General features: G+C 37.2%; 1 protein-coding gene across 2 annotated transcripts in view; it reads left to right on the forward strand.

Moving 5' to 3' along the window:
• The window catches only part of LOC145666297 (uncharacterized), a 255,157-nt gene that overhangs the window by 48,692 nt on the left and 182,418 nt on the right, over positions 1-24,047 (forward strand). Inside the window, exon 2 of one of the 2 annotated variants that reach the window (XM_081733373.1) lies at positions 11,470-11,527. The exons of the other annotated variant lie outside the window; for it this stretch is intronic. The gene's annotated coding sequence lies outside the window, so the exon portion shown is untranslated. The remainder of the gene's footprint in view (positions 1-11,469; positions 11,528-24,047) is intronic. 2 annotated transcript variants of the gene reach the window in all.

Genomic DNA, 24,047 nt, shown 5'->3' on the forward strand with positions numbered 1-24,047 from the left:
GTTTTGTGCTCCATCTACCACTTCTGTCCTATTCTTCCCCATTTCGAAGACTTTCCAGTCGCTTATCAAAACTATTTCTCTCGTCTGTGTTCCTGCTCCGATACAACAAGAAATAAAATAATCATGCGTTAGTAACTGTAACATTAGCTTATCACGTATGGTATGCCACGTGGGGGCGTCATTCCTTCCTCCCACTAATTGTGAATGGCAATTTACATCAGGGCTCAAAGTGACTAGGTGATGCCTTCGCAGATAACAATGAAAATATGTTTAATGGAGGACCCTCAACACAAGTGTATAATAAACGTTGAATCATTTAGGAATTAGCACCATTCAATGAAACAACAGTTCTGGAACGGTAATTCATGTTATCTTGGAGAAGAAGAATAAAAGCGTTACATCCATATATAAACATACAACTAAACATTAATTTGTGTACGTGCTAAATAAATAAGCATTACTCATGCAAATGACATAGAAACAGATTTCTGTTGTTGAGTCCGTTAGGTTAAATAATTGACGTCCGTGCTACAGTTCTCTCCACAAAGAAAAATTCACATTGAAAACAATTTGGTTTGGTTTTCTGTTATATTTTCTTTTGTTTCCCCGTTTCTTACCGAACGTTTCCACGTCAAAACTCTACAATACGTACTTAGAAATAAGGTAGGTAATACTTTTGGAATGAAGCCATTTTTCAAGAAAGAAAAAAAGCCACCAGGAGAAAATCAAAATATTTTGTCATCAAGAGAATTGATGAATGAGTTTAATGGATATTCAGTACTTTACCTAGTATTGATATACTACTAATAATAGGATTTAGGAATTAGATTTCTGGGCTTTTGGCATCTAAGGCCATATTAGCCCGTCACGTACGAGATACGACGTCCCTCGGCGAGCATACTATGCGGGAAAAGGAAAGGAAGAAAGGATTAGGGAAGGAAGGATTGTCTCGTCTCGTAAACTTTATAGAAATAAGTCTCGTCTCGCAAACTTTATAGAAATAAGTCTCGTCTCGCAAACTTTATAGAAATAAGTCTCGTCTCGCAAACTTTATAGAAATAAGTCTCGTCTCGCAAACTTTATAGAAATAAGTCTCGTCTCGCAAACTTTATAGAAATAAGTCTCGTCTCGCAAACTTTATAGAAATAAGTCTCGTCTCGCAAACTTTATAGAAATAAGTCTCGTCTCGCAAACTTTATAGAAATAAGTCTCGTCTCGCAAACTTTATAGAAATAAGTCTCGTGTCGTAATCTTTATAGAAATATATCTCGCCTCGTATTTTTTTTTAGAAATATGTCTCGTCTCGTCTCGTCAACTTTATAGAAATTCGTTTCAATTCTCGAATAATTCTTTCTACTTTTGTCTCGACTTTCGAAAAGTTTTTCAAGTCTCATCTCGATTCCTGGAAAAGTTTCCGTTGTAATGTTGTCTCGAAGTTTTTCTCCTTTGGTGTGGTAAAACCCGGGTTCGATTCCCGGCGGGAGCTCAGTGGTTTGGATCCCACGTTAAGCTATAGGTCCACGTCTCATATAGCTTCGGTGCTGAAAGGAACGCTAAACCCAAAATCAAATCGAAAATTTTCTCGTTTCGTTTTGTAAATTTATGTTCAGTCAGCGACAAAAGTTATTTCAGTTTGGCAAAATTTAATTTGCTAATAATTGTGGTATGGCTGGAAGTACAACAGTTGTATGCTGAAACATACACGAATTTACAGTATATTCTTTTTTTTTTAATTTACGGAAAACTGTACTCATATTGTCCTTCCAGTCTGAAGTTATTCACGAAACTAGTTTCATCAAACAGAAAGAAGTTTTGTCGGTGACTCTACAAATTTATACTGTGATTCTTTTCTTAATTCCATCTATAAGTTATCAGAATCTTTTCACGTCACAATAGATCCACGAACGGTGTTATATAGGTCTACAGTAGTGTAGCTAATAGGCCCACGGCAAAAAAAGGGGGACATTTAAGTTTCGAAGATTATTATTTTAGGATGTCAAAAATCCACTTTTTATTATTTCAAACATTATTTCACAGTTTTTCTTCAATATTGTTGTGTAGTCTTCTAATTTTCAATTTAGTGCTTAAAAATCGCCTTAACTTACCGCAAACACTGTACAGAGGCTGGGATAATAAAGAAGAAGGATCGCATGACACAATAACTACTGAACCATTTCTCATATAATATCAAGAGGGGAGCGGGGGTCATGATTTATGCGAAAAATAGAATGGTGAGATGAATAGTGACATTCCTAATGCCGAAGTTCAAATTTATTCCATCGAAATAAATGATGAGGGCTAGAGGTGGAAAGGGGGTGACATACCGTACTTTTATCATTTCACTGAGTGTTAGAAATGGTGGGTGAGAAAAGAACACTTTTAGATATTATTAGGAAGAGGAAGAGAAACTGGTTGGGACGTTGCCTAAGAAGAGATTGTATCATGAGGGACGTCCTAGAGGGTATGGTGGCGGGAAAGAGAGGGAGGGGGCGAAGGAGACTACAATTGATGGATGATATTAAAACAGAAAGATCATACGCGAAGACGAAAAGGTTAGCGTAGGACCGTGGAACATGGAAGCTTCTCAGCTGCGGCAAGTGACCTGCCAATAAAGGCAGAATACCTATGATGATGGATGATTCGTTGTAATGCGCATCCTAAGAAGGGAAGGGGTTCAAGGGGGGTGATGAGTGGAAGTGATTCGAAAACGACCGATGTTAGTGTCTAATTCATAGTTTTCGGTTTCGCTGAGATGAATAGTGATACTCTCAATGCAGTTTAAGTCTAAACATGTCTTCCTCTTAGATGTGGGTATAAGCGGCGAAACTGGAAAAAGGATGACATTACGGATTTTTATCATTGTAATGCGAACACTTCCATTGTAATTCGTATCTTAGGAAAGCCTAGTCTCCATTAACCTATTTTTGAACCCCATTCAAAGAAGGGGCTTTTCAGGCAATGTTCCATTTAATTTTCACCTGAGAATGAAAGAAAATTTTACTTTATTCCTTAGTAACCATGAGAACAAAATCAAGCTGAATATAATAATAATAATAATAATAATAATAATAATAATAATAATAATAATAATAATAATAATAATAATAATAATAATAATAATTAGAAGAAGAAGAAGAAGAATATTCTTTTAATATGAGGAAGTAATGACTGACTAGTTGCACAAAATATGTTTTCAGTTTCTGTAAATATTTTACGTGTCTTCATGAACAATGTAAGAGGCATACATCTTTGCGGGAGAAGGTGGGAGGACACGCATCCTTAGTTAAGCTGCTGTTAGTATAGCATCATTTCAACCATATTCATTATTTGAAAAATTGAAATCTTTGAGTTTAACGTCCCACGATTATGCATATTAAGCTAAGGAAGACGATGATAAAAGCAAGTGAATGAAGATGAAAGAAATGATGGAATGAGAAAGTGCGAGGAAATACTAATTCTCCGAGAAAACCCACGAGCACGATGTTGTCCACCACTAACTTACTTGGTCGGGGATTGAACCAGTGACCCCACTCTACCACTTAGCCACCATTCCCCCTATTGGAGTATATTGTGTAATGAGACTTGTTTATCTTTAGACGTTGACAAATGCTTTTAATTGTGTTCGTACAATCACTTTATCAGTTTATAGTTTTCATACCGTGAATCACGTAGGCCTAACACTAAAACTTGGATGAAGTAGTACTGCCCATGAAAATTATGAAATTATGCGTCTCGTCTCGAATTTTAAAAGGTACTTTGTCTACTCTCGTCTCATTGTCAAAACTATCAATGAATAAAGTCTAACATTTACATAATGTGGTTAAATTTTGTTGATGAAATAGAGACCTCCGTTAGACGATGTGGGTGTGGACTCAACAGTTCTTATATAGAAGTTTCGCCACGGAAAAGCGTCCATAAACAGAAGAAGTTAGAAAGAAAGAATAAAGTTTATGACAACATTCGTTTTGAAAGTTAATGAAAGGCAAATTATGTGATGAGGATAATTAACAGCAAGTGTGTTTGGTTTTGTGATGGCAGCCGCAGCATTTACATAAACGCAATACAATGAAATATTCACTGCGTAACTCGTTAAGCAAGCATTGTTATTACGGCATATTACATCGAAAATATTACGTCCACTTTGTGTGTGGTTATGACTGCATAGTTGTGATTGCATGCAGGCGTTAATAGGTATGAGAACTTGTGGTATTTATCAATTAACAGCACGTTCAGCTTAATAAATACACCGATGCAACTGGGACTGGAAAAACAATCCTTTGGAATTGAAAGTTGTCAAAGAAAAAATATGAGTATATCTGAGTCTAAAGCAGGGATGCAAATAACCACTCGCCCACTTGCCTGGGGCAAGTGCTTCATCGGTGCGGGCGAGTATTTAATATCGTACCGAAGCTAAGTAAATGATTCCTGTTGTGGGATGTGGGCTAGTAGCTTTTTTCTTGGGCTGGTAAAATTTTGTTGCTTATTTGCATCCCTGGTGGTGGTGGGCACGAAAACAGGTTTTTCAGTTTCCGGTTTTTTGGAGAACCGAAACCGGTTGAATTTCTTTTGAAAAACCGGTTCGGTTTTATATCGAAACCAGTTTCGGGTTTCTCCAAACCCGGTTGTTTTTAATCGAAACTGGTTCCCGTTTTTTCAAAACTGGTTCTATTTCTAAGCAGAATAGTGTTTCATTGCGTCGAGAACACATATGAAAAGCTTAAAAACATGTGTAAATTCTCATAAAAAGGAAGTGCAAACCGAAACCGATATGCTTAAAAACCAATAATTTTTAAACTACTTTTGTTGAAAACGGATCCGATTTTCGGAGAACAACGAAACTGTACTCTTGTGAGAAACCGAACAGGGTTTTGGAGAAACCGAAACCAGTTTCGGTTTTGGAGAAAACCGCAATGGCGGTTATTCGGATTGTAAGTTTTTCTAGAAACCGGTTTCCGGTTTTTATAAAAACCGGCTTTGCTCATCCTTAGTGTAAAGTAATGCTATAGAATAAGAAAGGTTTCCGTGAATGTTTTGGCCTATGAAGTGGTTACGACACCAACTACGTTCCTCGATTACAGGATTGAGCAACGTTGTTAATCGTGACGGGGACATATAGCCTCGTTGCTGACGTCCCCATTAACCCCCCCCCCTATTCAATTCAATTCGATTACAGGATATGCGACTTTGTCTTGGACCACATTGTTTCTCTTCATATCACAAACTCTTCGATCGTTCATCTACACTGGTGTGACATCGCCTTTCGTCGAGAGAACAGAAATTTTATTTTAACCCGCATAATACCAAGTTCACATTTCCTTCACAAAATTTCCAACGAACGTATTATAACATAGATTCCGTGGAAGTTCGTTTAAAACTCTTGTCAAAGATCAATATTAAAATGCACCGACAACGATAAGCCATTCGTTTCTGCTTCCTATAATACAATTAAAACCATGTCTGATATAGATGTTTTTGGCATGTCGGAAACAGTACCGGTATCTAATAGTAGAGTTAAGATATATATGTGGTAATTACAATTTATAAAGGCACATCTTTCGCAAATTTCCTCAGATGCAAATTTGTGTTATGTTCAACAACTGAAGTTTTGGATTCACAAAATTCGAACTTTCAATGTTGAATTTCAGATGTTTATTTCTAAATTTACTTTCCACACAAGTTTAAAACATTGGGAAGGATAAAATCGCTTCTTGCTGCTTTGTTGGAAGGTCTTTGTCTGTCCTGTAAATAGCCATTTACGTATTTAGTCCTTGGCCCCCTTCAACAATATTGTGTGTGACGTCACCTTTGTTGTCTTCTGCACAGAACAATATCTTCTCATGGAAAGTGTAAAATGATTCACAAGGCATTGACCACATTTTTAGTGAAATGTTCGCTTAATTACCATTGTCATGATTTTCACCTGCGACCACCAGATGGCATTTCAGAGTTCGAAAGGATATTAAATTTAGTACTAAAGGGCAGGCGCGCAGTCAGAAATTTTTGTTAGGGGGGATCCAAAGTTTGTTGGAGTCCAATATTACAAGTTATTACGTCTGTGTAATACTGGACCAGTGATATTCTGCACCCGAAAAGACGATAAATAGTTAAATACTGTCACTATTCCTCCCCCCCCCAAAAAAAAATAGAACTAGCAAGGGTAGAGATAATCGAAGATCAAATCTTTTGTCTATATCAGGTATTTCTGTGCTAAACAAGTATAATTTTATTAAGAAAGTATACAAATGTATACTGAAACACAAAGTTTCTTGGGAAAATCCGGACCCAGTGGACCCCGCGAGTGTGCGTCCCTGCCAAGAGACAAAGGATCTTTATTAAAATAATTACTATTATTACTGTTATTATTATTAACAATGCTTAACATGATTACGTTTCTCTCATGTAAACAATTGTGGTGGTGTAACAAGATTGTTGTGATGTTTCCTTACTACAATAGTTTCAAACGGAATCCTCTATGACGTCATAGTTTACTGCTCCTTGTCTCTGTAAACTACACGGAGAGAGGAAGGAGCAGACAGGAGAGCTGATGTTGACAAGAGACCTTGGTGACACCCCAACATGAACATGGATAGCCAGTCAGAGGTTTTGTGTGTAGATACTATTCATGGACCCATGCCATAATTGCCTGCGTTGCTTATTCCAGTCTTATACTTCATGCCCTTTTCCTCATTGTGGTTTTGTTTCTCTCAGATTGTCGGCCAGTTGGAGATATCGTTTGAGAAATTATTGATCCAGAACAGGTATTCTCAACGTGAAGATCGCGAGAGGTATATATATATATATATATATATATATATATATATATATATATATATATATATATATATAGGGGTAAAAAGACAAATGTAATGAGGATCTAGTAGCGGAAAAAGATTATTCTTAATTTCTTGTTTTAAACGTATTTTTATTCCATACTTACTATCAAACTATTATTCCTATTCCTGTATAAAGCGTACTTATGGGAGATGCTGGCAGAAGAATGTGCTAAAAGGATAGCCTACATATGAAATAGGTTGAAAAAGCATGTTCTAGAGTCAGAGATGGAGTGGATTAGTCGGTCGTGAGTCAAGTGTCAAGATTCTGAGTGGCTCAACATATCATGACCCACTTCGACCCATCACCAACCGTCACACACTATGACCCATCGACCCACTCTGCTGATTGTAGACAAAATCTTCTCAACACTGGTGAATTTGTCTACGTTTTACTTTCAAGGCCTCCATTTTTCTTCCCTTTTCATTTGTTTCTATTTATTTACCTGAGATGAGTAGTATATTATCTAAGTGAAAAAAGAACTTCACACTTTTGGATATTGATATTTGTAATTGTAATAATAGCAACAGGAATACTTGGCTTTCAACGCAATTCGAATTTTATACTTTTTTTTTAACGCTGACACACTGATTTGAGTCCTCCAAATTTCATCCTATTTTCCACTGAAAAGTAACGGTAATTCAACAAAGTAATAATTTATACTCTAATTAAATGCAAATTCATTGTAATTTCTCCCATAACAAATACTTTACCATTTTATATCGTAAAGATCAGGTCCACAGGTGTTGTAACAGAGCGGTGTTTGAGCGATTGACCAGAGAAATTCATATTCTAATTAATGATATTTTCACAGCCTTGTTTTATAACAAGTGTAAACTCTTTAGTCAGTGGAAGGCGTGAATCATGAGTCAGAGTTGATCAGAGTGGGTCCGGTGGGTCATAAGTCTAGTTTTCATTGACCCATGCCATATCTGTCTAGAATATTTGTGCGCTGGGCACACACTCCTCCTGTCTTCCAGTTTTTGAAGCTCGACTGTGGAATCATAAATTATTGCTATTTGTGTTTCAAGGATTCATGAGAAATGTTCCATTTTGTTGATAATTATATTTTTTTAAGTGCGTTTTAAGAAAATACTTATTGCTAAATTTTCCTTTGTAAAAAGGGACAGTTTCCTGTACTGGTTGGTTGATGCTGAACGTAGTGCACAGAAGTATAAAAACAAACCTCTTCATCTTAATTGATCACGTGACCCTGAGAAGTCCTTGCAACGTCATCAGTTCTCTGTAAACATTTCTCCAACTTGTGTGAAGTCACGACCGCTTCGCAGGTGGAGGAGTTGTGTGTGTGTTCACGCACATATTACACATTAACACACACTACTTAGTCAAATTGTCATTGCTACAGCGTTGTCAGCTTTCTCACCGTTTCTTCCCCTGAAATGGTTTCTATTTATACACTTCCGTGGAAGTAGTAATTATTTATTGGTCCGTAGACTCCGGATTGTATTTATTATTATTATTATTATTATTATTATTATTATTATTATTATTATTATTATTATTATTATTATCTTAATCTTCTAGGACAATTATTCACTACTTTTAGTTGGCGGGCCCCTAGCAGCTACTTGCTCAACAAAAAAAAAAAAAAAAAAAGAAAAGAAAAAGAAAAAAGAAAGAAAGAAAGAAAAGAAAAGAAAATGTACGAGCAGGTCAAATAAAATTTGCTGAAATAAACAAAGAATGAATCCCTAAGGAACATGCATACGAGTTTAAGAAGTATGTTTCGTAAATTTAAGCAAACCAAGTTTTAAGTTTTTAACGCATGTTTCTATTTAATTGAAAGTAGTGTGGCCAACACTGGTACTTACTGTTCGATTCCCCAAAATGAGAGTTACGAGCCTTGGATATAAATCCAAATAGTGATTCAGATACCTTTCAAGTAATAGGACTGTTTCATCTGGCCTCATGCTGAAAAGAGACTTCAAGTCCATTTAACCAACCCATACTGAGTTCAGTTGATTTTGAGTTTAACGTCCAGTTTAGCTACGAGGCTATATGAGACTTGGACCTACTTATTAACATGGAATCCGAACCACATGAGCTCCCGCCGAGAATCGAACCTGGGTCTCCCATGCCAAAGGCGCTTTTGTTAACCGCTTAGGAACGAAGGAGCTCTTTAACTAGCTCATGCATTTATGCTTTTTATAGTGCTATCCTGATACTTTTGAAACGTTGATGAATACACCGCCCCTGGAATCCTCGGATCTTAGGAAGTTATTTTCGAAATTATTTCCGAATTTTCACTTGTTAATTAGAGTTGAGTTGAGTTCATTTTGAGTTGTTAGTAGATTTGACTTTAGCATCTTTTCAGCACCGAGGCTATCTGAGACTTGGACACAGCTTAACGTAAGATCTAAACCACATGAGCTCCCGCCGGGAATCGAACCGGGTCTCCCACTCCAAAGACGCGTACGCTATCCATAACCGCGAGGAAGCTAATTTTCTTCTTTACTGTGTTCCTTTACGTGGCTACCCTTTTATAAATACAACTTCTTTGCCTGCTAGTTGATTTAGTACTTTACATCTCTGGTTCCTGTGACCCGGATTCAATTTCAGATGTATCCATAGCAGTACAGACAGTAGAAAACGGCAGACTACCTAACTATCAACTAAGCTCGTAAGACGGAAGTGGGGGTCACTTGTATAATATCTCAATTTTGCTTTCTTTACTGAGAAATTACTCAGTGTGAGGATTTTCTTAAGTTGAAGTACTTTTATATTTCTCTGCATTGAAATTAACGTTGTCTATTTCTAATAGCATAACGGAAAACATGTTACCCGTTTGAAATGAATATTAGAACATAATTAAAGTGGCCACGACGACTCATAAAGCCTGGGCTCTACACCAATTATAGAACTGCTTTGCCTCACGTGTGATGCATCGGAAGAATTCGTGAAGCTGCCTTCCGAACGCATAGACCTACTTGAGAAATTGTGAATCAACAGAAGTGTACTGACAATGTTCCCAAACTTAAAAGACATGGCGAACGAGTGACAAATAAATACAATTAAGAACTATGACACAAACACTAACAGTTATGCGATTGAAACCGTAACAATAATAATAGCAAAGATATAAAATAACAACAAGAATAAAGGAAATGAAACTTAGAAGCAATCCGACAACACTATGTTCTTTGTATAGCACGAGAGACGACAGTATCAAAATTTAATGGCTGGGGGTTAACAACCGGAACACACTCTCGCGTTCTGTCGCGTATTGAACTAGTAGATCTAGGTCAAGCTTCACGACTCTGTGCAATCACTGTTGTACCTTTCGCAAGGGATTTTATTTGACTGATGGGCGTATCCTAACGAGATAGTGGAGTTCAAAAGTAGAACATCTTACATGTTTCTAAAATTACTGTTTCATTGAAATGCGTTTCCTACGGGGGGAGTGGGTTGAAACATTTTCCATAAACCTATTCACCCCACTCGTGGAAGGAACATGTATTTCAGCTATGGTATAAGCTAACTTAAATTTTCTGGTGCAGCGGCGCACTATAAGCGTATGACCTAATGGATGTTATACGTTCAATTAATTGATGCGGGGCCCTGGTGGCTCAGTGGTGCCAGTGGGTGTAGCCTTTAGGCTAATGTTCGTGAGGTGAAGACCATTGAAGGTTCGAGTCTGTCTGTAGTACCAAGGGTGGAAATTTTAACTGTCCTCGATGCTTCTGTGTTCGTGTCCCTGTCGAGTCTAATAATCATGGAAAGTGCTGGAAATAGAAAAACAAGTCAGGAAGTTTTTTTTTTTTTTTTTAAAAAAAAAAAGTGGTAGAACGTTCACCTCTGGTCCATGGGGTCCTTGGTTCGATCGCTCCAAGTGAACTCTCTGGTGGACAAACACCGTGTGCGTGAGATTTCTGGGGGTTCTCCCGTTTCCTCCCACTTTCTTCGTTCCACCATTTCATTCATTTCTCATCATTACCGTCTCCTTTAGCCTACCTGGCATAACCAGGGACGTAAAACTTGGATTTCATTTCATTTGTTTTCGGCTTCCAATGTCATTGTTTCTAGCTCCCAACACCAGAATTCTCTAACTCTTAAGTCATCTTCATGTTCGAGTCACCAAAATTCCTGTGCCTTTTCTCAGACTTGACCTCACGACTCAGGCACAAATGGTTGGCACATATCTTCTTGTTTTGATCTAAATGTTGTTCACCTGCAACATTACGAGCGAAGTAACTCAAGTGGTAGAGCGCTGGCTTCGCATTCGGGAGGTCATATGTTCAATTCCCGCTGCTGACCATCCTTACTGGGGTTTTCCAGGGTTTCCTCTGTCCTATCAGGCAAATGCCGGGATGGTACCTAATAAACAGCTTTCCATTGTTAATGTTGTTGTTAGATATCCAGTATAAAATGGTCTCTGCGGTGTATCTGCTGATTGTTAAATAAATCAATAGAAAATAAATAACTTCTGGAACATCTTTATACACGTAGGTTCATTTTGCGCACTAGAAAATCATACTTTAAACATGAGGAAGGAATCTGAAATGTATAGAATCTCTGACGGTAGTAGTTATAGCTGAGGAGTATTGTAACTATAGGTACTGAGACAGATGATTTCCTTTTGTCTGTATCTGATGAATTTTTATGTCTTTATTAATACAGGTACTGAAGTTCACATCCAGAGGCCAATGGCATGCACGGCTACAAGACATTAAAGAAGGTAATAACATGATCTTTTACGTATATAGATAAGTCCTTCGCTTGACAGAATATACATTGAGAATTATGCAAGAATGCCAATAACTCTATTAGAAATCTTTCTGGAACATGACTGCTTATTTTTTTAAGTGCAAAAGATGCCGTTAACAAAGAAAGTAAACAATTTTTCATATTCCGTATTCACTTTCTCTTCTCTGCTTTGATGTTATTAAATATTGGTGAGAAATCTCTGATCCTTTGTCAGTTCTAGGAGTTTGAGCAACTGAGACGTTTGTTGTGAATCTCCCAACAGGTAGGTGGATCTTCTCTTATCACCAACGACTTCTTTTCTCATGGGATTTGAAAAATGCATTTAATTAGGATGGTGCAATGAACAATGCACATATTAGGATGACGCATTGTTGTGGCGAAAAGCACAAATAGTGTGTAATAAATATCTTCTGTGCTGATATAAAGTTGAAATAAGAAATAGGGAAACCAAAAATGGATCAAAAGATTGCGATCTCGGCCAATAATTAGTTTTTGGATCAGAGGCCACAAATATTTTGAACGGCCCTTAAAAAGTTTTTTTTTTTATTTTTTTTTAACGGAATAAGCACACCATACTGAGTTAAGTGATAGTTTGGGTTTGGTTACACTGTATGTAGTTCTCCAGATATGCGGCGTACAAGAACATTTTTGATTGAAATATATTGGATCTTTTGATCCAAAAAGAAAAGCAGTGCTGATTGTAAGGAAGGCAACCGCGTTAAGAGTCTTCATCCCGGCGAAATTAAAATACCGCTAATTTTACAGTAATTATGTGATATCTTCAAATAGATAAAAGATAATTGAAATATGGAACAAGAGCGCCCTAGACAATATTATTTTGCATGAGAAACCGTTACCACAAGTCACCTAGTAGCTTTCCGTTTTCAGTCGTTTAGAAACGCGAAAATTAATGCCGATTTTCAAAATGGCTCGAAATCGAAAGCAGATAAGTGAGTCATGATAACGGTTTCTCATGTAAAATGATATTGTCTAGGACGCTCTTGTTCCACATTTCCACTATTTGAAGATATCACATAATTACTGTAAAATTAGCGGTATTTTAATTTCGCCGGGATGAAGACTCTTAATTGTAGAAACTGGAAGGGACGAAACAGAGAACACATTTTGTAAATAATAAACTTGAACTGTCTTAAACGCAATCATATATTGCTAGAATTTTCGATAGGTATTAATGTTATCTAACAGACGAGACGGAAAATGAGGTTGTCTCGTTTTGTCTCGGAAATTTTACGAAAGTTTTGTCTTATTTCGATTCTTGAAAAAGATTTTCTCGTCTCGTCCCGAAAAAATGTCTCGTTTCGTAAATTTATGTACAAAATTTATGACCTATATTTTTTTTATTTCCTCTAGAAGTTTTGAGAATCTTTCCCTAAAAGATGTGTGATATAACGACATTTATTATTAGAACATATTCTGTAATGACTTGTATATCTTTAAACGTTGATAAATGACCTTCATTGTATTAGTGCAGCCACTTTATCAATTTATATTTATGTTATGAATAATGTAACACTAACACAATGTTTGAGATCTAAGTGTTTGGTGGAAAAAATGTATCTGCCTCGTGGCCAATACTTGTAGATATATGCTGAATCATTTTCAAAAATATTATGCATATCTACCCTCCATTACATCCCTGATATAAACTCATTATACGTTGAACTATATAAATATTTGATGGGTTATACGGTGTTATCCTCGTATACTTTCCATTTCATTCAAGGGCGCCGATCCTGGGGGGCCAGGGGGCTCGGGTCCTCCAAAGCTCATGTGAGCCCCCCTAGTGTATTTATGAATATACAATATTTGGCATAGTTTGAATGCAATTTGTCTTAACATCCTCATATATCTATCTATCTATCTATCTATATCTATATCTATATATATATATATATACCTTCTGCGTCTGAGTGCCCCCCCCCACTCCAAATTTACAGAGAAATCGACGTCCTTGATTATATCCCTGTTTAAATACCAGACCCAAAGTCACCGTTTCTGGCTTTAATTTCCAAAACTAACAGAATACTTGAAGCCCATAACAAGTTTTTATGCCGAACGAGATGTAAGCGTATTTTTATACCAAAACAAAAACTATTTTGATTTTTTCGTTGTAGTGTTATCTTGCTTGACAGTTTGAATTTAGGCAGCCCCAAAAAATTATATATAAGAAGATGCATAACTTTCAAGCACTTGTTAACCAAAATAACATATGATATTTCGATTTGTTACTTTAATTTGTGAACATACAACGCCTGACCACTCTATTTTCATATAACATGTTCCAACCTAAATTTAGTGAACTAATTTCCTGACACTGATAGCGTCTACCTTTTCAAAATATTTTTAAAGACAGATTAAAATGTCACTGATTAGCCCACTTTGATATCTTCTTTCATTTTTTCAGGAGAAAAAGAAAAAAAATGTTTTATTGAATCAAGGCACGAGAAAGGATTCGTTAGGACTCATAGATGGGAACAATGAATGGAATAGATATGAGTATCAACTATCAAAGTGCTGAGAAATACACTAGTCAGCAAGGAATCACAACTACCATGATATCCTTTGAACAAACATGACCAGCAACAATTCGAATCGGGACCGCGGTGGCCCAGTCACAGAGTGCTCACATTTTCTGTGTGGTGTCCCTGGTTCCAGCCTGCCCCAAATGACCTTTGTGGTGGACATGTGCGTCGGTTTACTCGGGGTTCTCCCGTTTCCTCCCACTTTCTTCATTCTACCATTATCATCTATTTTATAACCACCTCCCTTAGCCTCGGTGCTTATTTGATAGATGTTAATCTATATATCGTCGCCTAAGATTCAACACCGTAACATTTCACCAACTTTACAGGAGAGAGAAAAAAACTGTTTGAAAACTCGTTATACGCGGTATTACTTTTAAGGGAATAACAGAGTCATTTGTCGTGATATAGGTATACTACTTAACCAGATTGTGCGCCATCATATACTGATTCTAATGGTATCAAAAACCCAAATTCGCTGAAATTGGAGATACGCGGTGTTGAATCTCAGGCGACGATATATCGAATCCATGAACATCGGTTACTAATAACAAGGTAACATAGTTGACTTCTTCTTTTTTCATTTATCGACTTATCTATTACATCATTCATTCAGTCAATACTTGCCACTCATAATTACGACCAATGAGAAATAGGCCTAAGTAAAAGCTCATTTTGTAATTTTGAATGTAACACAAAAATTGTGTTAGATCTTTTATGTAATGTATGTATAGGACGGTAGGGGAAAAAAAATACGCTATGCATTTTTAACAGTTCTCTCCTTTGGTATTGAGATCTGCTTATAACACGAGCGGATATTCATGTAGTGGTATACAACGTGACTCGAATAATATCTAGGAAATGAAAAATACATGAAAGGAGAGAAAAATACATCGGACAATAAGAGGAGACCCGCCAGGAATATATTAAAATAAATAAAAATCAGAACTTGAGAAAGAGCGCTTTTTATAACGCAAGTCTTCCGGTATTTGAGATGAGTTCTCACCAAACATCAAAGACAGATATGTTGGCTGTTGATTTTCCACTCAGGTGTGAATGAGTGCTCAAAACTGGAAATGCGACAGGTAGCCTACTTGAATCTCTTCCTGTAAAAGTTTTATTGCAGTTGCACAGGGGCTCTCGAAGCAATAGAAACATGGCGCTTTATAGGCATGTTTGAAATATTTCCAAATGTCAAGATTGGTATGAAAAGCCATGGGTAAGAATAAAATCTTAAAAGTCACTTTGAAGCCTTCGGAATCAAACAATAGATTGGAATGTGAGAGCAAATAACAGGCCTACCCGAAAAATGGAAGGAAAGAGAGGAGGAGGAGGGAACTGCTGTCACACCCAGTAACTCAAAACAAAAGACCAGTTTCGTTGTGTTCACTTTGATCTCACTGGAACACAGCAGAAGGCGTTTAAGACGCTTACAAATTCCAAAGCTGGAGATGAACGATAAGTAAGCTCTGAATTTCAGTTAATGAGGGAACCAAGAGTGAATGTCCCGCTGAGATATATTGATACTTCTGGATAATTTTCCACGAAAAATAGTTGCACCTACAGTTTCAATGTTGCATTTGAAACAAAACGTAAGCACACTAATGATTTTAGGGGTGGCCGGGAGGGAAATTTCCCCCAGAGCTACAAAATCCTCTCCCTGGAGGCATATCTCTAATCTTGCTCAGTGTGGATTACCACTATTTTCATAGTACTATTATCATCTTTCGTGTATTGAAAGTTCTACCCCCTAGAGTGAAATTTTTTGAAATCATTCCTGCGTACGCGATAGACTAAAGCTACGAAACTTGAAGGGCTTTATACAGAATCGGTATGAGGTATGATTAGCGCCAGACTAAGGATTTGATTAACGCATGGTTATCAGAAGTATATTCAGAATCTGATTAGCACGTGGTAGTTGACTAAGTTAATCGCTAATGTGACTAATTAATTTAGAGCAGATGGCACCCTGGTTTAGCCTACAACATAATCCTTCTATTGTCACTAATATTAATTGACTTCTACTCATTCCTGCCATAAATACATCCCTCAAAATCAGTAAGTTAATTACAATCCGATTTCGTAATTATTTATGAGTTGCTGTGATGTCAAACAACAAAGAAAACTTTTCGAGTTTCATATTTAATACATTTCCATTTTTACAGACAACGTATGCACACGTTTAAATTTCCGTAGTTGCCACATTTATCTTTTCACTCGATATAATGCTGTTATATTAGTTAATCATAGTCAAATCATCGTATTAGCTGAACTTCAAGGAGACTCTGAACATTAAAATGCACACCCTTCTTAGTACAGAACTACCCTAACAGCACAAGATGTGCTAGGCATGTGTCATTTAGGTGTCCCAGCTACTTTTTAGGTACCGGTACCCGACACTTGGCACATATGATATTCATGTGCTAAGTATGTACTTCAGCTACCTACTGTTTTAGGTACTTGTTACACCTAATTGATATTTGCAACTATATACCACAAATATAGCATTTATATACCTGGGTCAGCTTCGCAGTCTAACAGTCATTTGTTTTTATGTCGTCACTTGGGACATATATATCTGTCATCTTATAGGTACGTCCTTTAGGTACATACTGTTTCAGATATCCTAACAGCACAAGATGCTAGACGTGCCCCATTTAGGTGTTCTAAATTCATCTTCCATATTTGATGCATTTGTTGCTTCTTTTCTAAGCGATTGTGTACTAGAAGCAACAAACGCATCAACTTTGTTAGATGGCAACAATCGCCGATCATTTGAAAGTGAATATGAAAGAACCATGAAATAAAGTAAATAGACACTTGTCATTTTGTTATAAAATTACATGGCGAGCAGATTTTATCTGATCCCAAACGGTTGTCGTCGAATATACGTGGTTAAAGGAGCAGTCTGATTAGCCAAATTCAAGAGATCTCAACAATTTATCCCTCTACAAGCGACGTTCTCTTCATCGGCTCTGTGGCTAGTAATCCAAAGGTTGGTGGTTCGCGTTCACCCTGGGCTATATTTTTTTCTTGTTTAAAGTGTTTTTAGACTCACCTTAATGTAAACACATTACGCATATAGGCGATTTAACATATTTTGGGGGAGTAATTTTGTGGTTCATTGACGCTTGTGGCATGGGGAACATACCAAGAACATAGGCACGTTCCCCAGGTACATGTCAGGCATGTGCCTAGGGACGGACATAGACTGTGACTATCACTTGCCATCCATGTTATTTCTCTCCCAGAGGTACATAAGGCACATACTGGACACATTCCCATGTACCTGAGGGAACATGATAGGCATATGCCTGCTATGTGATTGTGCTGTTAGGGTAATACGACACTAGCTAATCGCATGACTAATGATTGATTAACAAATTCTCTCTGAATACCAATTGAAGAGTCTCTAATGGTCTGTTTAGTTTTATATACATCAACTTCCTGCTTACAAATATGATGTGACGAAGTCAGAACCATTACTAGAACAGAAAGTGGAAGACATTTAAAATTAGTCAGTTAGATGATGTTTTGAACAAACTATTTATTCAAAGCAAAATTAGCATGTGTTAGATCTGCATATATTTTACAAGGACAATTAGTTTAGCGTTAGCAATGTATTCATCTGGCATTTTAAGTATGCGTGTTCCAGTTTCTCATTGACAGACCGTGACTACCTGTAATTTCTATGTTCATTCAAAGAACTCAGAAGCAGATGGTTGCTAGTTCGATACCAGTTCCTCTGTATTTGGAGAGAGTGACTCTGAGGGCTATTGAAGTCGCATTAAAAAAAAGAGAGAGATTATCTCTCTTCAACTTAAACGTACCTAATGCTCTACTTTATGTATACACGATCTAGGAGCCGATGTGACCTCCCTCAATAGCAGCCACTGGAAAGTTAGTTTCTCTATTACCGTACTTCGTGTTTTATTATTCTACTACTTTTTTTTTTAAATTACTCATCGTTGCATGATTAATGGAAGTCTTGATATGTAGACAGACATTTCATGGCGGTATTTAATTTCTTTGAGTTTCGCGGTAGTGCACATGCCTCACTGTGTCAACTGAGTTGGAAGCGTAGTTATGTTGGAGGGGTCGCAACTGACACACACCCCTTGTGACATGTAAGAAGGTCATCAGGGATCGAACTTGAAGCATCTTGAATGGTCGGGTACTTCATAGGTATGATTTGTATAGATCCCTCTTTTGTTTAGGCACTTATCAGAAAGCAGCCTGTGTTTTGTTTTTTCCTCTAGGTATTATCAATCCGAACAACAATTCAAGATATTAGCTGGAGGCCTAATGTTTCGCAGAGCATTCCTTCCCCCTCCCAAGATGCCAGTGACCTCGGTTATTTGGGAGGGAACCTGTGCTTCAACATTCTCATCTACTTGTCTACACACTACCTCCGGTTTCTTGGCGGAAATTAAAGCATTGAAAAAAAAATGATCCAAATCTTACTTTGTTGCCCTAAAGACTTGTTACAAAATTTTTAAACAAATCGCTTTTAGTTGCGTGAAGAGTGTGTGTGTGCACCCCACACATCAAACAAGTACTTTCGTTTGTTGTTTGTCTTCTGCCGGCTAAGTGTCTGGCAACATTGAAAAAAGCATTAAATGATGTTAGTTAAAAGAGTTCAGTAAGTGAGTTGCGGGCGGGAATGTACTCTTTTCGTTTTAGAAAATAATCATTGTTGAACTTAGGCTATGGTATTTGCTTTGTGCAAAATCACTTCCTGTACGCTTTTCCTCCCACAACTTGTGGCTCTAGATACAAGGAATATGAGTTGGACTCCATTACTTTTCGCCCTCGCAGATATTAAAATGTCACTGCAACTGTCATTTAGTCTAGTGTAAGACAATATAGGGAAAGAAAAATTCCCGTTGACCTCACTGCCTGCTGCTTATTCACTACTGGCCAGTGATGCCAGTTTTGTAACAGCGAAATTCCCGTCTGAAGCCATGAAGTTTCCCGATTAGATGCAAAATTTCCCGTCAATCTACGTAGATATAATTTACAATATGTATAGCAGGGCAAAAATTAAAAAAAAAATACCATGTACACTTTTTTTAAATGAACACTATGTTGTTTTTTTGTGATTTGGGAGGGAAAAGTATGTTCAGCAAAGCAACACTTAATTCAATTGTATTGGCCTTAAGACGATTCTGGTGTTGCTTGTACAGAGGTTCTTCCTTGCCACAAAAATAAATAAATAAATAAAAATTTAAGAAGTTTAAAAATGTAGCGATAGGCAGGGTATTTTGCAATTGCTTTACATTAGCTTCATGTTTCAAGCCTTTTAAGTGTTTGTAGTGTTCACTTTTACCAAGAAAGAGCTCAATATTGCAGGTCTTATGCCTAGAAAAGTTGAGAATGCCAGAATTTCCCGTTTTTAGCCTATTTTAAAGAAAAATTCCCGCATTCCCGTCAGTGCTCAGAATTTCCCCTTTTACGGAAAATTTCCCGCCAACTGGCATCACTGCTACTGGCTCCAGTTTGAGTTTTAAGCTGTACGGAGTGGGGGGGGGGGGAGAGGAGAAGTAAGAGACAATCCAAAGCAGAAACTATCCTGGCTATTCCATTATTCTGAATTTTGTATTTTTTGCCTCGAAGGAGAATGTCTTTATGATTTTCCCCGTAAAAGAATACTCTTGCTCAAGAGCATCGATGATTTGAGATTTCCTCGGGGAAAGCAGAGGGCAGTTGAATAAACGGGCGTGAAAGTTATACTGCAAAAACACTGGTAACTAGGATCGTAATTTATTGAGAACAGGGGGGGCAATTGCTTCTCCTGTGAATGTAAGAAATACATATATTCTTAATCAATTGTATAGTAATATACTAATAAAAACTTGAAACTTATATTGGTGGGGAGCCTTCCCCCCGTCCCAAAGCAAGATTTGAAGTGATGCCGTTGCTGGTACTGTAACTCAGGTTGAGTGCGATCGGAATTTTCGTAGCTTCGGAGAGGAGTAATTTCCAGAGGTCACTACATGCAGTCACTGGGGTCTAGGAAAAATCGGTGTAGGAAATTTCGGTGTACGGAAAACTCGATGTACAGAAAATTCGGTGTACGGAAAACTCGGTGTGGGGAAATTTAGGTGTAAAGTAGATTCGGTGTAATACGTATTGAATATTACCACTTACGATAATTTACGACAATTCATATTGTGAAGACGAAAACCAAAAAATATAACGAATATGTTACCTATTTCAAGTTTTTTTTTTTTTTTTTTTTTTTTTTTGTCTTGAGTCCAATACCTCTTTCATGTCTTTTGCGGGTATTACTATAAACTACTTTTCATCACACAATGAAGCTGACACTTTTTGTCAGAAATAAAACAGTTACAACTATAAGTTCAGAGAATAGTTATAGGAACAACTAAACACACATTTCATATAGTACATCATAGAACATATACAAGGTGATTCTTTTAAAACTCACGGATTTCATTTGGGTCTAGAATTTCTAACTGAAGTCCGATTTTCATGCGGTTTGTGGCAAATGATCAAGGAACGTTGGGAGATTTATGGAGCTACGTTTACTCGTTTAAATTCATTTGGGGTAATATCGGCCACACCTCTAGAAAAACAGCAAATATTCACCACTGTACCGAATTGGAATTGTGGTGAGATGCGGTGTTGAGTGTAGGCTTGTATAGTTCAAGCGGGCTCCATTCAGTACAGCCTGCTCGGTTCGTTAGTACAACTTTCACACTGCTGAAGGCGCTGATAATCGCGCTCCACGCTCGAAAAAGAAGATCGTCATGGGAAAGTTCTGTATTTTGTTAATTGACGAACAGTTTAAACAAATGAATAGATGAAAATTTTTTGAACTAAAGTTAGTCTAACACAAATACACAAACATAGGAAGCGTGCTGTAGCCCGGTAGCCATACGTCAGAAACCGCTACTGATGAAATGAATTGCTCATATTTACTGCAACATACTACAAAAGCAGAAAGACTATCTTCTTCATGTGTGCCATGTTACGTAAGGTGCTTACATAGAACACGTGAGATATGTTTCAAGAAATTTTTGACAGATTATCTGTCTTATAGAGTACGTTTGTTTTATCTTGGCACACTTCCCGCCAGTGCGTTTGGTTGGCTTTCTAAAGATTTTCTGCTTGCACTAACGTGAACGTTTTAATCCAATGGACGTCTTATTCGTTTTGTCGTGTTATGTGACGTTAGTTGTCAGCCAGCCCATCAAGTGAGGTCATTGCTATTTGGCAGGTCTTAATTGTCACATGCGAACAAGTGTGTTACAGTGATTTGCGTGCGGTGTGGCGTTTTGCTTTATTTCCTAGCGCATTGTAACTCTCAACGTAACCGTGGCGTTCTAACAGCGCGTTGCGGACAGATCCATCCTTTAGGCGGGAAGCGTGCCAAGATAAAACAAACGCACTCTAGTAGGGGAGAGGGGGGTACATTTGAACATCTGTTTTCGAATATTCATTTTTGCTTCCAAACACTCAGTAAATTTCCTCCTAGAACTGTAGCAAAAACTAATTATAATATACATTATATTTGCCATAAAATAGAGTACTTTGTTTGATCTTGTCATTCTGTGCAAGGGCGCAGGGGGTGTCGTTCAAATGTACCCCCTTGGGGGGTAAATTTAAACAAGCATGGGGTAGATTTGAACATACGTGGGGCAGTTTTGAAAAACCATTATTTTACTAGAATAATCGTTATTTTCAGGATGAATTCGTTTACGAACAACAAGGCTAATGTAACAAAGCACCATTAACGGTTTAAGGCACAAGAATTAACCAATCGCGTATGGCAAGGAAATAATAATAATAGTAATAATTGCTCAAACATATATGCAGGCCCGTATTTGTATATTGTGCGCCTCTGTGCTCTAAATAATTTGCCTCTCCTTCGGAAACACATCTGAATTGAGTTGAAATCATAGTTTTTGGGGTCACTGAGATGAATAGTGAAAGTTTTAATCCAATTCAACTTCAAGGTCATACTCAACTCCCGAGTGAGGCGGGCGAGAGTTTAAAAGTAATCGAAAACGACAGATATTAGTGTTGAATTCATTGTTTTCGAGGTATCAGTTTAAGGGTATCAGTTTTCATGATGTTTAAGTTCATCCTCACCCCTTGGGGTGGGAGTAGGAGAGAATGATTTTTTTAAAAAATAATCAGATAAGCTAGCTAATTAATAACTACTGTAATTAGAACGAATTAAACATTTTCTCGCTCTTGCGCGGGACTCTGAGTGTGATAGTATTAAATATAACTTTATTGAGAATCTTTTTTTAAAAAATCCAAAATTTTGCCGCCCCCTAAATTGTGACGTCCTGTGTTCGAGCACAGAATAGTAGTTACCTAAATACGGGCCTGCATATGTGCTGTACGTTATACGTTACACACACACACACACACAAAAGGATATGTGGACAACATATCTATAGGCGTAGGTGTGATCTGAAGAAAAATTTAAAAGAATACGATCATCGTAGCATATCTGTGAAAATATGATTATGATTCACTTTTTAATTTTGCTCGTCATACCTGATAGGCTTAATGGAAAACCTATTACTACACTCTGTAAAGAAAAAATAGCGACACTTGCTCTAATATGGTTTTCTCAACATACTTTAATCAATATAAATTTTTACATGAATTCCTGATAATATTACAAGGCATATTCCTAATGAGCAGTTCATTCTTAATACTTGCGCCAGAGTTTCAGGCTTTTGACATGAATTTGGTGAATTTATATGCATATATAAGTAGCTATGTGTGTTTTGAGCAAAATCGTTTGTAGGAAGAGTAATTCATAAAACTGAAAAAGATCAACAACAATAGCAGAAAACAAGAAATGGAATTTCTTTAGGGTAAGACATATTGTGTGCAAACATTGAGAAGTACGATACACCAAACTAGTATTTTGTATGTGCACCATGGGCTTCCCGCATTGATAACAAAGCTATTGCAAAATGCAACCTCGATATCACGGAATAACACCCGGATTATCTGTTCCTTGAATTCCATTCTATTTGAGATAGTTGTCTATTGAAATTTCTACTCATATTGATCCACAAATTTTCAATTGGATTCATGTCGGGTGAGTTTGTAGGCCACACGAGTCTCTAAATAGTCATATTCTTGAACCACGTATTAACAATTTTGGCTCGGTGACATGAAGCATTATCGTCCTGGGAAAGGAAGTAGTCCATATCTTCTTCAGAAAAGTCATCTTTAGCTGTTGTAAGAACTTTACGTGCCAGAATTTGATGATATTTTCGTGCATCAAACGATCCTTCACATATATCCGTCGTTCTGACGTCTTTAACGGTGAACCATGCCCATATCATCACTCAGTAACTGAATATTTGAATCTCTTAAACAAAATCCTTGTCAAGTTCCTTGCTTGTTCGTATCCACAACTTCACACCACTATCGTTTCCCACTATTCTAAACTTCTTTTCAATGAAGAAAACGACATGCTTTCAGTTGTCATAAGTCCAAGTTGTATATCGACTCACAAAACTACATGTTGAAGTCCTCTGTGTTTTGTCAGTTTCGACTTTCTACGCGGTTTTTTCTTTGTAATATCCTCTTCATACAGTCAAGACAATACAGTTGTACAAGTAACTGCAGTTCCAAGATCATGTCAAACTACAAAAGCGATTTTTTGGGAAATCACTCATTAAATCTGCGGTGCTATTGATTTCATTTAGCAATCTGCTCTGGGTGATGCTTTCTTTTTTCTTTCACACTGTTGACGAAGGGACGATTTGTTATGCTGTTTGCACTTGTGAATTACTCTTCCTGCCGTAGAATGATGGATTTTCAGAATTCCATCTATTCTTTTAGAGATTTGCCACAACTCACATTTCTTACCCATCTTATTTGTTTACAGTCCACATGTAGCAACAATATCACACACAAACAACACTGCACAACAAAAATTTTGCCATTTGA

Source organism: Thermobia domestica, chromosome 12 (assembly GCF_964235325.1).
Source record: "Thermobia domestica chromosome 12, izTheDome1.hap1.1, whole genome shotgun sequence".
Lineage (NCBI taxonomy): Eukaryota > Metazoa > Arthropoda > Insecta > Zygentoma > Lepismatidae > Thermobia > Thermobia domestica.